General features: G+C 41.2%; 1 non-coding gene across 1 annotated transcript; it reads left to right on the top strand.

Annotated features, from left to right (window-relative positions):
• Positions 1–12,392: 12,392 nt before the first annotated feature.
• Positions 12,393–12,500, top strand: LOC127740375 (small nucleolar RNA R71). Its single transcript, XR_008001052.1, has one exon. It is a non-coding gene; the product is annotated as a small nucleolar RNA R71 (small nucleolar RNA).
• Positions 12,501–13,473: the final 973 nt, after the last annotated feature.

The following is a 13,473-nucleotide window of genomic DNA, read 5'->3' as shown; positions in this document are numbered from 1 at the left end:
CTGCTCCGGGTAATAAAGTCCAAATGACGAAGGAGGGAGACATCATCAGTAAGAACAACACCATAAGGAGCAACTTGCTGATCAACAAACCCAACGGCATCAAAGTCAGGGGCGTCCAAATTGAAAGGCTCAACAGTCCTCTGTCTTTTTGGAGGAGGGCTAACAGTAGGGGAGGAAGTAGCAGCAGAGGTCTGGGGAGGATCAACCAAATGGACCTGAGGAGTTGGAATCATCCTCCTAGGCCCAGCAAAGCTCAAGATCAACTTCTTAGGAGGAACTTGAGAAGATTCCTCCCCTACAGCCTTATCCGAGATGTTCTTGGCAGTGGTAGCCTTCCTCGACTTCTTAAAGGCTTTCAGGAATCGTTGGTCTTTGCCATCTCTGAAAAGCAAATCAATCAAAAAACAGGTTACAAACTGGAAGAAAAAGAAGCAAAAGCAAGTAAACCAGAGCGAAGGAAGTCGGTCATTACCCAGCTTAGCTCGAACAAGAGAAGGGTCCCCCAAAAATCTCTTTGTATTGACAAGGGGAGGTTGCCCCCAAATATCTTCCAATACATCCACAAAAGCCTGCTCGACCTCATCAAGCATCTCCCACGAGTATCGAGACACTACAATATTATTTTGCCAACACAAGGGTAAGGCATGTTCGTTATTCGACTCTAAGAAAAATGGTCGAGCTCCCTCAACAGCTCGGACCTTAAAAAAGTAATTCTTAAAGTCCCTAAAAGACTCGTCATACATAGCAAACACTTTATGTCCTTGAGCAGACCGAAAGAAAATCCAAGAAGCTTTCTTTTTTGAAGAGATCCCGGGCTTAGTCAAAACAAAAAGATAAAGAAAGAGAGTTTGAGAAGGTTTGACATCCAACTCTTGGGAAAGAAACTGAAAAATCTTAATAAAGCCCCATGTGTTATGATGGAGCTGGGATGGAGCTACATTACATGACCACAGCAAGTTAGTCACGAAAGAGGTAAAAGGTAGGGTAATGTTCATCTGGCTAAAAAAGTAATCGTAAGCATAAAAGAAGGGGCATTCCCCCTGGGTTAGAGAAGGAAAGCAAACCTCTCATCAGAATCCGGCGCCACCAACTCGTAGTTCTTCTCCTGATCCCCACTACTACAGATTCGTTGATACTTTCTAAGCTCCGTGCAGAATTCAGAATTAACTACGGAGACACACATCAGGACAGGGAGTCCAGCCAGTCGGACATACCTTCGGGGACCTTGTAAGATGTCTCAACAATATTTTTGCGAGAAGACATGGTTAACAAGTCCTACAGCAAAGAAAAAAGAGAGAGGGATTACTAAATAAACAGCTCAAGCATAACAAAGAAAACAGCTCGGACAAAAGAGATATAACTCAACCTAAGGTACATAGGGTAGAAGCAATAGCAAAAGGAAACCCCAGGACACAACCCAAGGTCCAGGGGCATCCTTTGGAGGCAGTAACAGAACGAGGACTTAATCTATCTCAGCAATGAAAAAATAACCTTATTTCAAACAAAAGACACTACGAGAAGAAAAGTCAAAAAATCAGAAAGTCATCAAAAGTATCCATCTTTCAACAAAACTACTAGCAAAGGAAACTGTCAACATCAAATAGATCAAAAGCACCAAAGGCACAATCTTTTTCAAGAATCAAGCAGTTCATAAGCCACAAAAAGTATGATCAGAAGAAGTGACAACATGCAAAACCCTAAAAGCATCAAATTATCAGGGAATACACCAAGGAGCATATATAAGTCGGAGGAACTCCAGAAAACATGCATCACAGCAACAATCAAGCACGGCGATACAAAAAGGTTCAAACTTCCCAAACGTAAATTCAAGCAAAATCAGAACTTTGCCAAAATAGAACAATACAAGCACGAAAGAAGTAAAAGAAAGAGACAGAAAGAAAACCAACCTGCAAAGGGGAGGAGACGATGAACACTGAGAAGTTGAAGCAACAAGGCAGAAAAACACCTCTCAAAAAAATGAAGCACCAGCATTCACTAAAGGTGCCACAAGAAGAAGCACGAAAATGTGAAAGCAAAAGAGTCCCAGGCGAGCCAGAAAAATAGAAGAATAAAAGAATGGAGTTTCAAAGAAGCAAAGAGAGAAAACATAAAGCAAGAGTCTTTTCAGCAATTCAAAGTGAAAATAGGGAAAATGGAACATTAAGAAGTTAATGGGTCATTAAAAACCCTCGCACGTTCCCAAGGCAAGGAACACACGTTTTCAAAATTAAAAGGAGTAAAGAAAAAAACGTTATGTATTCAGAGGGAAGCTTTACAAAAGAAATCAACAAATGCTCGAGCTCGGCTTCTCCGGAGAAGGATTGAAGTCCTAAAACTAAGGACTCGACCTCAAAAGGAAGACCACACTCGGGTAAGGGTACTGTTCATACCCTGAGTCGAGCTATCCGACCTGGGCTGAGTCGACCGACCTCTTCATGTCAAAACTACCCGACCTCTTCTCAAAAGAGTTCGGCCAAAACTGCTACAGATGCCCAATAGGGCCTAAATAGAGGAAGACGACCCAAATCTAAAGAAAACCCAAGCCTAGAAGGATAAGGGCGGTTACCCCTAAAGATAAGATAACTTCACTCAAAGATAAGATAACTATCTTATCTCCAGAAAGGTCACTCTACACCATTATAAATACACTGGAGCACCCAGGTATAACTCATACTCTGATTCTACTAAAAAACCTGCTTAATACCCTTGCTAACTTAAGCATCGGAGTCCCTTGCAGGTACCACCACCCTCCGGTGACGAAGGATCAACACCACCACCAAGTCCAACAAGTCGGACACGGCAGCTCCGACCAGTACAGAAGATATCGTCCGAGATCGACCTACAGTTTCAGTTAACCCTCGGAACAAAAACCCTAGTAGATGCTTGTGGTGAAGATGTGTCAAGAAGAGACCTGGGCAAGTAAATCCTTAAGGGTGTTTCAACACCTAGTATCCTAAAGCCAACTGGTTTGGGAGTGCTAATTGAAAGCCTAACTAAAGGGTTGTCTTGAGACAAAATACTTAGAGTCATGATCAATAAATAGAAGAGAAAGAACCACCAAAAAAAGAAAAAGAAATAATTCTTATTACTTCAAGGAGACAATCAATAAAAGGACCCCTGAAGCTTATATTTGAAAGGACTCTCAAAGATCTAGAAGCTCTTTGTGGCATTGAAACCAAAATATGCATGCATGTGTTAAACACTTAGTCCTATCCTTAGTTATGTTTGTATCCACTCAAGGTCAAGTCCCAATTCTTATATAAACCACTCACATTGATTTGCTTGGGACAAGCAAAGCTTAAATTTGGTGTTGTGATGACTTGCATCATCTACCCTTTTTTCTTGCATAAAAAGGACCATAAAGAGCATAATCTCACTTGATCATTGCAAGTCATGCAATATTTGATGAATACTATAGTACATTGCTTTGAAATGAATTCGTGATGAATTTCAGGTGAAAAAGACATCAAAAATGGGAAGAAAACAACAAAACAAACTGGGCGTGTGAAACTGGCGTGCCACTTGGAGCAAACGCCAAAAATGCACTGGCGTGGGCCAGGAGCTGTGCGTGGCATGCAAGTACTGAAGTCCAAAGGGGATTCTCAAAGCATTTACATAGGGGTGGCATGCCAGAAGCTGGGCATGGCATGCCAGTACAGTTTTCCAGAGAGCGACAATGAATGCCACTAAAGGGGCATGACACACTAGGTTAGGCGTGGCACGCCTAGCCCACCACTTACTTTGGGTGTGCCACTTGAGCCATGGTCGTGGCACGCTAATTCACCACTCCAGAAGGGATCATCACTAGGGTGTGCCACTTGGTGTCGAAGGCATAGCACGCCAGCTTCAAAAGTCACTTGGGCGTGCCACATGAGGTGCCAGTCGTGGCACGCCAAGCTTAAGAAACCCACAAATGAACGGGCATGCCACTTGAGTAGCATGGTGTGGCACGCTAGTACAAAATTCCAGAGAAGGAGCTGAAGCCTAAAAAAGGTTTGGGCATGCCACTTGAGGTCGAAGGCGTGGCACGCCAAGCCCTCACCCTCACTTGGGCGTGCCACTTGAGCATCCAGGCTTGGCACGCCAGCGTACAAGAAGGCCAAAGCAAAGGCTGGGCGTGCCACTTGGTATTGAAGGCGTGGCACGCTAGCTCAAGAGTCTCACCTGGGCGTGCCACTTGAATTCTGGGCGTGGCACGCCAGCTACTGGAACCAAGACAAAATGATTGGCGTGGCACGCCAGTCTCTGGGCGTGACACACTAGTTATATTTTCTAGAGAGGGAGATAGGAGGCCAACCATAAGGGCATGCCACTTGGTATCGAAGGCATGGCACGCCAGCTACCACTCTCCACCCAGGCGTGCCACTTTGAGTCTCAGGTGTGGCACACCATCATCATTAATTAACCAAAAGAAGAGCTGGGCGTGCCACTTGAATGCTGGGCGTGGCACGCCAGCAAAGGACCATGCACACAAATGCGCGTGGCACACCAGACCCTAGGTGTGTCACTCTAGTTCAACTTTCCAGAAGCAAGAAGAAGAGGGAGAAGGCCTGGGCGTGACACTTGGGCTCGAAGGCGTGGCACGCCAGGCTACACAAGTGATTAAAAGACTCTGGGCGTGCCACTTGGGCTTGAAGGTGTGGCACGCTAGGGAAGCTAATCAAGGAGGGCGTGCCACTTGATGAGCTGGGCATGGCACGCCAAGCCAGAATCAGAGGAAGGCGTGGCACACCACTGAAGCGCCAGCCACACACCAGTTGGGAGAAGGGGGTTAACCAATTAGGAAGCTAAGTTGTAGAACATAGCTTTTAGATTTACTTTTACTTCATCATTTTCTCTATCTTGAGTACTTTTCTCTGAGCTTTGAGTAGCTAAATTCCCTCTCATTGAGAGAGGGAGCTCTGTTGTACTTGATGGATTAATGATAGCAAATTTCTTCCTCTCTTCATCTTCTCTTTGATTTGCTAGAAGGAATTTCATTTTTCATGTTTAGTGTTTAATTATCTTGGAAAAGAGATTGAATGCAAAATGGGTTTCATTGGAACGTAGGAAAAGGAAACATGAAACCATGCTAGAAATCCCTTCTCACACTTGAGTAGGATATGGGTTTTGGTGTTTGGATATGGTGACATAAAATCCTCCCTCTACTTGGACCTATGATGATGTGTGGTATAATCAGGGACCAAGCATATCTCTCTTCATGAGAAATTAGACCAAGGAATTGGCTATTGATCAAGATCTGAGAGATTAAGTTACCAAGGGATTGGGACTCAGTCAATCATGATTGGCAAGAGGTCAATGAGTTGCATGATTGAAGAGGATATAAGCTGGATTTAATCCAAAAAGACAGCATCTCCTGATCTCAATGAATTCCCCTATTCTTATCTTTCATCTTCTTTATAGCTTTCTTTTACATTCTGCAAATCCCCATTCCCATTTACAATTAAGACATTTAATCTTTTGCCCTTTACATTCTTGCCATTTTGATTTCTGCATTTTACTACTTCTCTTTATTTTTAAGTCATTTATAATTTTTCCCATTTATAATTCTGCAATCACAATCTATTCTGTTAGCTTAACTAATTCACCAATTTATTAAAATTGTTCAAAGCTACCAAGCTCTGTGGATACGATCCCACTCCACTGTGGGTTATTACTTGACGATAATTTTGGTGCGCTTCCCAAAAGAGCGGATTCATCATTTTTCAAATGGGGAGTGAATCCCGATTATCAATGTTCTATAGATAAAATACTCCAAGCAAGTTGGCAAATGGTGCACGAAATTGTGATCATCAACAATGGTGCCAAAAACTTAGTAGCGCTCTCAAACGTGAATCACACTTTGTCACAACTCCGCACAACTAACCAGCAAGTGCACTGGGTAGTCCAAGTAATACCTTACGTGAGTAAGGGTCGATCCCACGGAGATTGTTGGTATGAAGCAAGCTATGGTCATCTTGTAAATCTCAGTTAGGCAGATTATAATGGTTATAAAGGTTTTCGAAATTAATAATAAATAAATCATAAAATAAAGATAGAGATACTTATGTAATTCATTAGTGGGAATTTCAGATAAACTCATGGAGATACTGTGTTCCTTCTGAATCTCTGCCTTCCTACTGTTTTTATCCAATCCTTCTTACTCATTTCCATGGCAACCTGTATGTAGGGCATCACCATTGTCAATGGCTACATCCCATCCTCTCAGTGAAAATGGTCTAAATGCTCTGTCACAGCACGGCTAATCATCTGTCGGTTCTCGATCATGTCGGAATAGGACCCATTGATTCTTTTGCGTCTGTCACCACGCGCAACAATTGTGAGTTTGAGGCTCGTCACAGTCATTCAATCCCTAAATCCTACTCGAAATACCACATACAAGGTTTAGACTTTTCAGATTCTCAAGAGTGAGCACCAAAGGGTTCTAGCTTATACCACGAAGATTCTGATTAAGGAATCCAAGAGATATTCGTTCATTCTGAGGTAGAACGGAAGCGGTTGTCAATCACGTGTTCATAGGTGAGAATGATGATGAGTGTCACGGATCATCACATTCGTCATGTTGAAGTGCAACGAATATCTTAGAATAAGAACAAGCTGAATTGAATAAAAGATAGTAGTAATTGCATTAAAACTCGAGATACAGCAAAGCTCCACACCTTAATCTATGGTGTGTAGAAACTCTACCGTTGAAAATACATAAGTGATGGTCCAGGCATGGCCGAATGGCCAGCCCCAAAAATGTGATATGAATTCTGATAATAGGGAAAAGGACCTGGTCTAAGGACTGGACGTCCGAAAATGAAAATACAATAGTAAAAAGTCCTATTTATACTAGACTAGCTACTAGGGTTTACAGAAATAGTCTAAGTGCAGAAATCCACTTCCAGGGCCCACTTTGGTGCGTGCTTGGGCCGAGCATGAGCTTTACACGTGCAGAGGCTTCTTTTGGAGTTAAACGCCAAGTTGTAACGTGTTTTTGGCGTTTAAATCTGGTTTGTGACGTGTTTTTGGCGTTTTACTCCAGAATGCAGCATGGAACTGGGGTTGAACGCCAGTTTGCGTCGTCTAAGCTCGAACAAAGTATGGATTATTATATATTTCTGGAAAGCTTTGGATGTCTACTTTCCAAAGCCATTAAGAGCGCGCCATTTGGAGTTCTGTAGCTCCAGAAAATCCATTTCGAGTGCAGGGAGGTCAGAATCCAACAGCTTTAGCAGTCCTTTGTCAGCCTCCTATCAGACTTTTGCTTAGATCCCTCAATTTCAGCCAGAAAATACCTGAAATTATAGAAAAACACACAAACTCATAGTAAAGTCCAGAAATGTAAATTTAGCATAAAAACTAATGAAAACACCCCTAAAAGTAGCTAGATCATACTAAAAACTACCTAAAAACAATGCCAAAAAGCGTATAAATTATCCGCTCATCACAACACCAAACTTAAATTGTTGCTTGTTCCCAAGCAACTAAAAAGCAATTAGGATAAAAAGAAGAGAATATACTATAAATCCCAAAATATCAATGAATATTAGTTCTAATTAGATGAGCGGGACTTGTAGCTTTTTGCTTCTGAATAGTTTTGGCATCTCACTTTATCCTTTGAAGTTTAGAATGATTGGCTTCTATAGGAACTCAGAGTTCAGATAGTGTTAATTGATTCTCCTAGTTAAGTATGTTGATTCTTGAACATAGCTACTTTTATGAGTCTTGGCAGTGGCCCTAACCACTTTGTTTTCCAGTATTACCACCGGATACATAAATGCCACAGACACATAGCTGGGTGAACCTTTTTAGATTGTGACTCAGCTTTGCTAAAGTCCCCAGTTAGAGGTGTCCAGAGCTCTTAAGCACACTCTTTTTGCTTTAGATCACGACTTTAACCACTCAGTCTCAAGCTTTTCACTTGGACCTTCATGCCACAAGCACATGGTTAGGGACAGCTTGATTTAGCCGCTTAGGCTTGGATTTTATTTCCTTGGGCCCTCCTATCTATTGATGCTCAAAGCCTTGTATCCTTTTTACCCTTGCCTTTTGGTTTTAAGGGCTATTGGCTTTTTCTGCTTGCTTTTTCTTCTTTTTTGCCACTTTTCTTCTCTTTTTTTTCGCAAGCTTTTGCTATTCACTGCTTTTTCTTGCTTCAAGAATCAATTTTATGATTTTTCAGATTATCAATAATATTTCTCTTTTTCATCATTCTTTCAAGAGCCAACAATTTTAACATTCATAAACAACAAGATCAAAAATATGCACTGTTCAAGCATTCATTCAGAAAACAGAAAGTATTGTCACCACATCAATATAATTAAACTAATTTCAAGGATGAATTCAAAACTCATGTACTTCTTGTTCTTTTGTATTAAAAACATTTTTCAGTTAAGAAAGGTGAAGGATTCATGGAATTATTCCTAGCTTTAAGACATAGTTACTAAATACTAATGATCATGTAATAAAGACACAAACATAGGAAAACATGAATTTCAAAAATCAAAAAGCAGAGAGATAAGAACAAGGAAGTTAAGGAATGAGTCCACCTTAGTGATGGTGGCATCTTCTTCTTGAAGGACCAATGATGTCCTTGAGCTCCTCTATGTTTCTTCCTTGCCTTTGTTGCTCCTCCCTCATAGCTCTTTGATCTTCTCTAATTTCATTGAGAATGATGGAGTGCTCTTGATGTTCCACCCTTAATTGGTCCATGTTGTAACTCAAGTCTTCTAGAGAAGTGTTGAGTTGTTCCCAATAGTTGTTTGGAGGAAAATGCATCCCTTGAGGCATCTCAGGGATTTCTTGATGATGAGCTTCCTCATGCGTCTCTTGAGATCCATGAGTAGGCTCTCTTGTTTGCTCCATCCTCTTCTTAGTGATGGGCTTGTCCTCTTCAATTAGGATGTCTCCTTCTATGATAACTCCAGTTGAGTAGCATAGATGGCAAATGAGATAAGGAAAAGCTAGCCTTGCTAAGGTGGAGGGCTTTTCGGCTACTTTGTAGAGTTCTATAGAGATGACTTCATGAACTTCTACTTCCTCTCTAATCATGATGCTATGGATCATGATGGCCCGATCCACAGTAACTTCGGATCAGTTGCTAGTGGAGATGATAGAACGTTGGATGAACTCCAACCATTCTCTAGCCATAAGCTTAAGGTCCAGTCTTCTCAATTAAACCGGCTTGCCTTTAGAGTCTCTTTCCCATTGAGCTCTTTCAACACATATGTCCATAAGGACTTGGTCCAACCTTTGATTAAAGTTGACCCTTTTAGTGTAGGGGCGTGTGTTTTCTTGCATTATACGCAAGTTGAACGCCAACCTTATATTTTCCAAACTGAAATCTAAGCATTTCCCCCGAACCATTGTGATATAATTCTTTGGATTTGGGTTCATACTTTTATCATGGTTCCTAGTGATCCATGTATTGGCATAGAACTCTTGAACCATTAAGATTTTGACTTGTTGAAATGGGTTGGTCAAAACTTCCCAACCTCTTCTTTGAATCTCATGTCGGATCTCCGGATACTTATTTTTCTTGAGCATGAAAGGGACCTCAGGGATCACCTTCTTCTTGGCCACAACTTCATAGAAGTAGTCTTGATGGACCTTTGAGATGAATCTCTCCATCTCTCATGACTCGAAGGTGGAAGCTTTTGTCTTTCCTTTCCTCTTTCTAGAGGTTTCTCTGGCCTTAGGTGCCATAAGTGGTTATGGAAAAACAAAAAAAGCTATGCTTTTACCACCCCAAACTTAGAATATTGCTCGCCCTCAAGCAAAAGAAGAAAGAATAGAAGAAGAAGAAGAGAATATGGAGGAGAGGGGGAGAGATGTGTATCCGGCCAAAGGGGAGAAGAGAGGGTTGTGTAGTGTGAGAATGAAGAAGGATGGAGGGGTTTATATAGTGGAGGGAGAGGGGTTTGGTTCGGCCATTTAGGGTGGGTTTGGGTGGCGAAGAGATTTTGAGTTTTGAAGGTAGGTGGGGTTTATGGGGAAGAGAGGATGGATTTGAGTGGTGAAGAGGTGATGGGGAAGAGAGATTGAGGTGATTGGAGAAGGGTTTTTGGGGAAGAGTGTTATTGGGTTATGTGAAAGAAGAAAGAAGGTGAGTTGAGGTAGGTGGTGATCCTGTGGGGTCCACAGATCCTGAGGTGATCCTGTGGGGTCCACAGATCCTGAGGTGTCAAGGTTTTATCATCCATGCACCAATTAGGCATGTAAAATGCCCTCAGCATGCAATCCTGGCATTTAATGCCAGATTAATGCTTGTTTCTTGCATTAAACGCCAGTTCTATGCTTGTTTTGGGCGTTCAACGCCAGTCCGTAGCATGTTTCTGGCATTGAATGCCAGTTCCATGCTTATTTCTGGCGTTTAACGCCAGCTCTCCTCAGGGTGTAATCCTAGTGTTTAAATGCCAGACTACTGCTTGTTTCTAGCGTTCAACGCCATATTCATGCTCTGTTTTGGCGTTGAACGCCAGCCAGATGCTCCTTACTGGCGTTTAAACGCCAGTAAGCTCTTCCTCCAGGGTGTGCTGTTTCCTCTCCTGTTTTTGATTCTGTTTTTAATTTTAGTATTTGTTTTGTGACTCCACATGATCATTAACCTAATAAAACATAAAAGAATAATAAAAATATATATAAATAAAAATTAGGTTGCCTCCCAATAAGCGCTTCTTTAATGTCATTAGCTTGACAGTGAGCTTTCATGGAGCTTCACATATGTTCAAAGCATTGTTAGGACCTCCCAACACCAAACTTAGAGTTTGAATGTGGGGGTTCAACACCAAACTTAGAGTTTGGTTGTGGCCTCCCAACACCAAACTTTGAGTTTGATTGTGGGGGCTTTGTTTGACTCTGTATTGAGAGAATCTTATCGTGCCTCTTTTCCATGTTTACAGAAGGATACCCTTGGGCCTTAAACACAAGGTAGTCCTCATTCAATTGAAGGACTAATTTTCCTCTGTTAACATCAATCACAGCTCCTGCTGTGGCTAGGAAGGGTCTTCCAAGGATGATACATTCATCCTTCTCCCTCCTAGTGTCTAGGATTATGAAATCAGCAGGGATGTAAAGGCCTTTAACCTTTATTAACACGTCCTCTACCAATCCATAAGCTTGTCTTATTGACTTGTCTGCCATCTCTAATGAGAAAGTGGCAGCTTGTACCTCAAAGATTCCCAGTTTCTCCATTACAAAGAGTGGCATAAGATTTATACCTGACCCAGGTCGCACAGAGCCTTCTCAAAAGTAATGGTGCCCATGGTACACGGTATTAAGAATTTACCAGGATCTTGTTTCTTTTGAGGTAAAGTTTGCTGAACCCATGTATCTAGTTCACTAATGAGTAAAGGAGGTGCATCTTCCCAAGTCTCATTACCAAACAACTTGGCATTCAACTTCATGATAGCTCCTAGATATTGAGCAACTTGCTCTCCAGTTACATCTTCATCCTCTTCAGAGGAAGAATAGTTTTTAGAGCTCATGAATGACAGAAGGAGGTTTAATGGAATCTCTATGGTCTCTATATGAGCCTCAGATTCCTTTAGGTCCTCACTAGGGAACTCCTTCTTGTCTGGAAGACGTCCCAAGAGGTCTTCCTTATTGGGATTCACGTCCTTCCCTTCCTCTCTAGGTTCGGCCATATTGACAATATCAATGGCCTTGCACTCTCTTTTTGGATTCTCTTCTGTATTGCTTGGGAGAGTGCTAAGAGGAGTTTCAGTGATTTTCTTACTCAGCTGGCCCACTTGTGCCTCTAAATTTCTAATGGAGGACCTTGTTTCACCCATGAAACTTAAATTGGCCTTAGACAGATAAGAGAATATATTTGCTAAGCTAGAAGAGCTCTGCTCAAAATTCTCTATCTGTTGCTGAGAAGATGATGGAAAAGGCTTGCTATTGCTAAGCCTATTTCTTCCACCAATATTAAAGCCTTGTTGGGGCTTTTGTTGATCCTTCCATGAGAAGTTTGGATGCTTTCTCCATGAGGAATTATAGGTGTTTCCATATGGTTTTCCCATGTAATTCACCTCTGCTATTGCAGGGGTCTCAGGATCATAAGCTTCTTCTTCAGAAGATGCCTCTTTAGTACTGTTGGATGCATTTTTCCATCCATTCAGACTTTGAGAAATCATGTTGACTTGCTGAGTCAACATTTTGTTCTGAGCCAATATGGCATTTAGAGCATCAATTTCAAGAACTCCCTTCCTCTGAGGCATCCCATTATTCACAGAATTCCTCTCAGAAGTGTACATGAATTGGTTATTTGCAACCATGTCAATAAGTTCTTGAGCTTATGCAGGCGTTTTCTTTAGGTGAATGGATCCACCTGTAGAATGGTCCAGTGACATCTTGGAGAACTCATATAGACCATAATAGAATATATCCAAAATGGTCTACTCTGAAAGCATGTCAGAAGGACACCTTTTGGTCATCTGCTTGTATCTTTCCCAAGCTTCATAGAGGGATTCACCATCTTTTTGTTTGAAGGTCTGAACATCCACTCTAAGCTTGCTCAGATTTTGAGAAGGAAAGAACTTAGCCAAGAGGGCCGTGACCAGCTTATCCCAAGAGTCCAGGCTATCTTTAGGTTGTGAGTCCAACCATGTTCTAGCTCTGTCTCTTACAGCAAAAGGGAAAAACATGAGCTTGTAGACTTCAGGATCTACTCTATTAGTTTTAACAGTCTCACAAATCTGCAAGAACTCAGTTAAAAATTGATAGAGATCTTCTGGTGGAAGTCCATGAAACTTGCAGTTCTGTTGCATTAAAGCAACTAGTTGAGGCTTCAGGTCAAAATTGTTTGCTCCAATGGTAGGGATTGAAATGCTTCTTCCATCAAATTTGGAAGTAGGTGTAGTACAGTCACCAAGCATCCTCCTTGTGCCTCCACCATTGTTATTGGGTTCAGCCATGTCTCTCTCTTTTTCAAGATTCTCTGTAAGGTTTTGTCTGGATTGTTGTGTTTTAGCTTCTCTTAGCTTCTTCTTCAGAGTCCTTTCAGGTTCTGGATCTGCTTCAACAAGAATGTTCTTGTCCCTGCTCCTGCTCATATGAAAAAGAAGAGAACAGAAAAAAGAGTAATCCTCTATGTCACAGTATATAGATTCCTTTATGTTAGTAGAAGAATAAAAGAATAAAGGAAGGAGAAGAGGTAAGAATCCAAACACAAGGGGGAGGAGTGGGTTCGAATTCTTGAGTAGAAGATAAGTGTTAGTAAATAAATAATTAAATAGAAGAAGAAGAGAGAGAGAAGTTTTCAAAAATAAATTTTGAAAAATGGTTAGTGATTTTCGAAAATTAAGAGAAGAAATAAAATTAAAATTAAAATTTGAAACAATTAGTTAATTAAGAAAATTTTTTGAAAAAGAGGGAAGTGATTTTCAAAAATTAGAAAGAGAAAAGTAGTTAGGTGGTTTTGAAAAAAATAAGAAACAAACAAAAAGTCAATTATTTAGTTAAAAAAGATTTGAAAATCAATTTTGA

This window comes from Arachis duranensis, chromosome 6 (assembly GCF_000817695.3).
Source record: "Arachis duranensis cultivar V14167 chromosome 6, aradu.V14167.gnm2.J7QH, whole genome shotgun sequence".
NCBI classification, from domain to species: Eukaryota; Viridiplantae; Streptophyta; class Magnoliopsida; order Fabales; family Fabaceae; genus Arachis; species Arachis duranensis.
The sequence above is the reverse complement of the archived record's forward strand: the minus strand, read 5'-3'. Positions and strand labels throughout refer to the sequence as shown.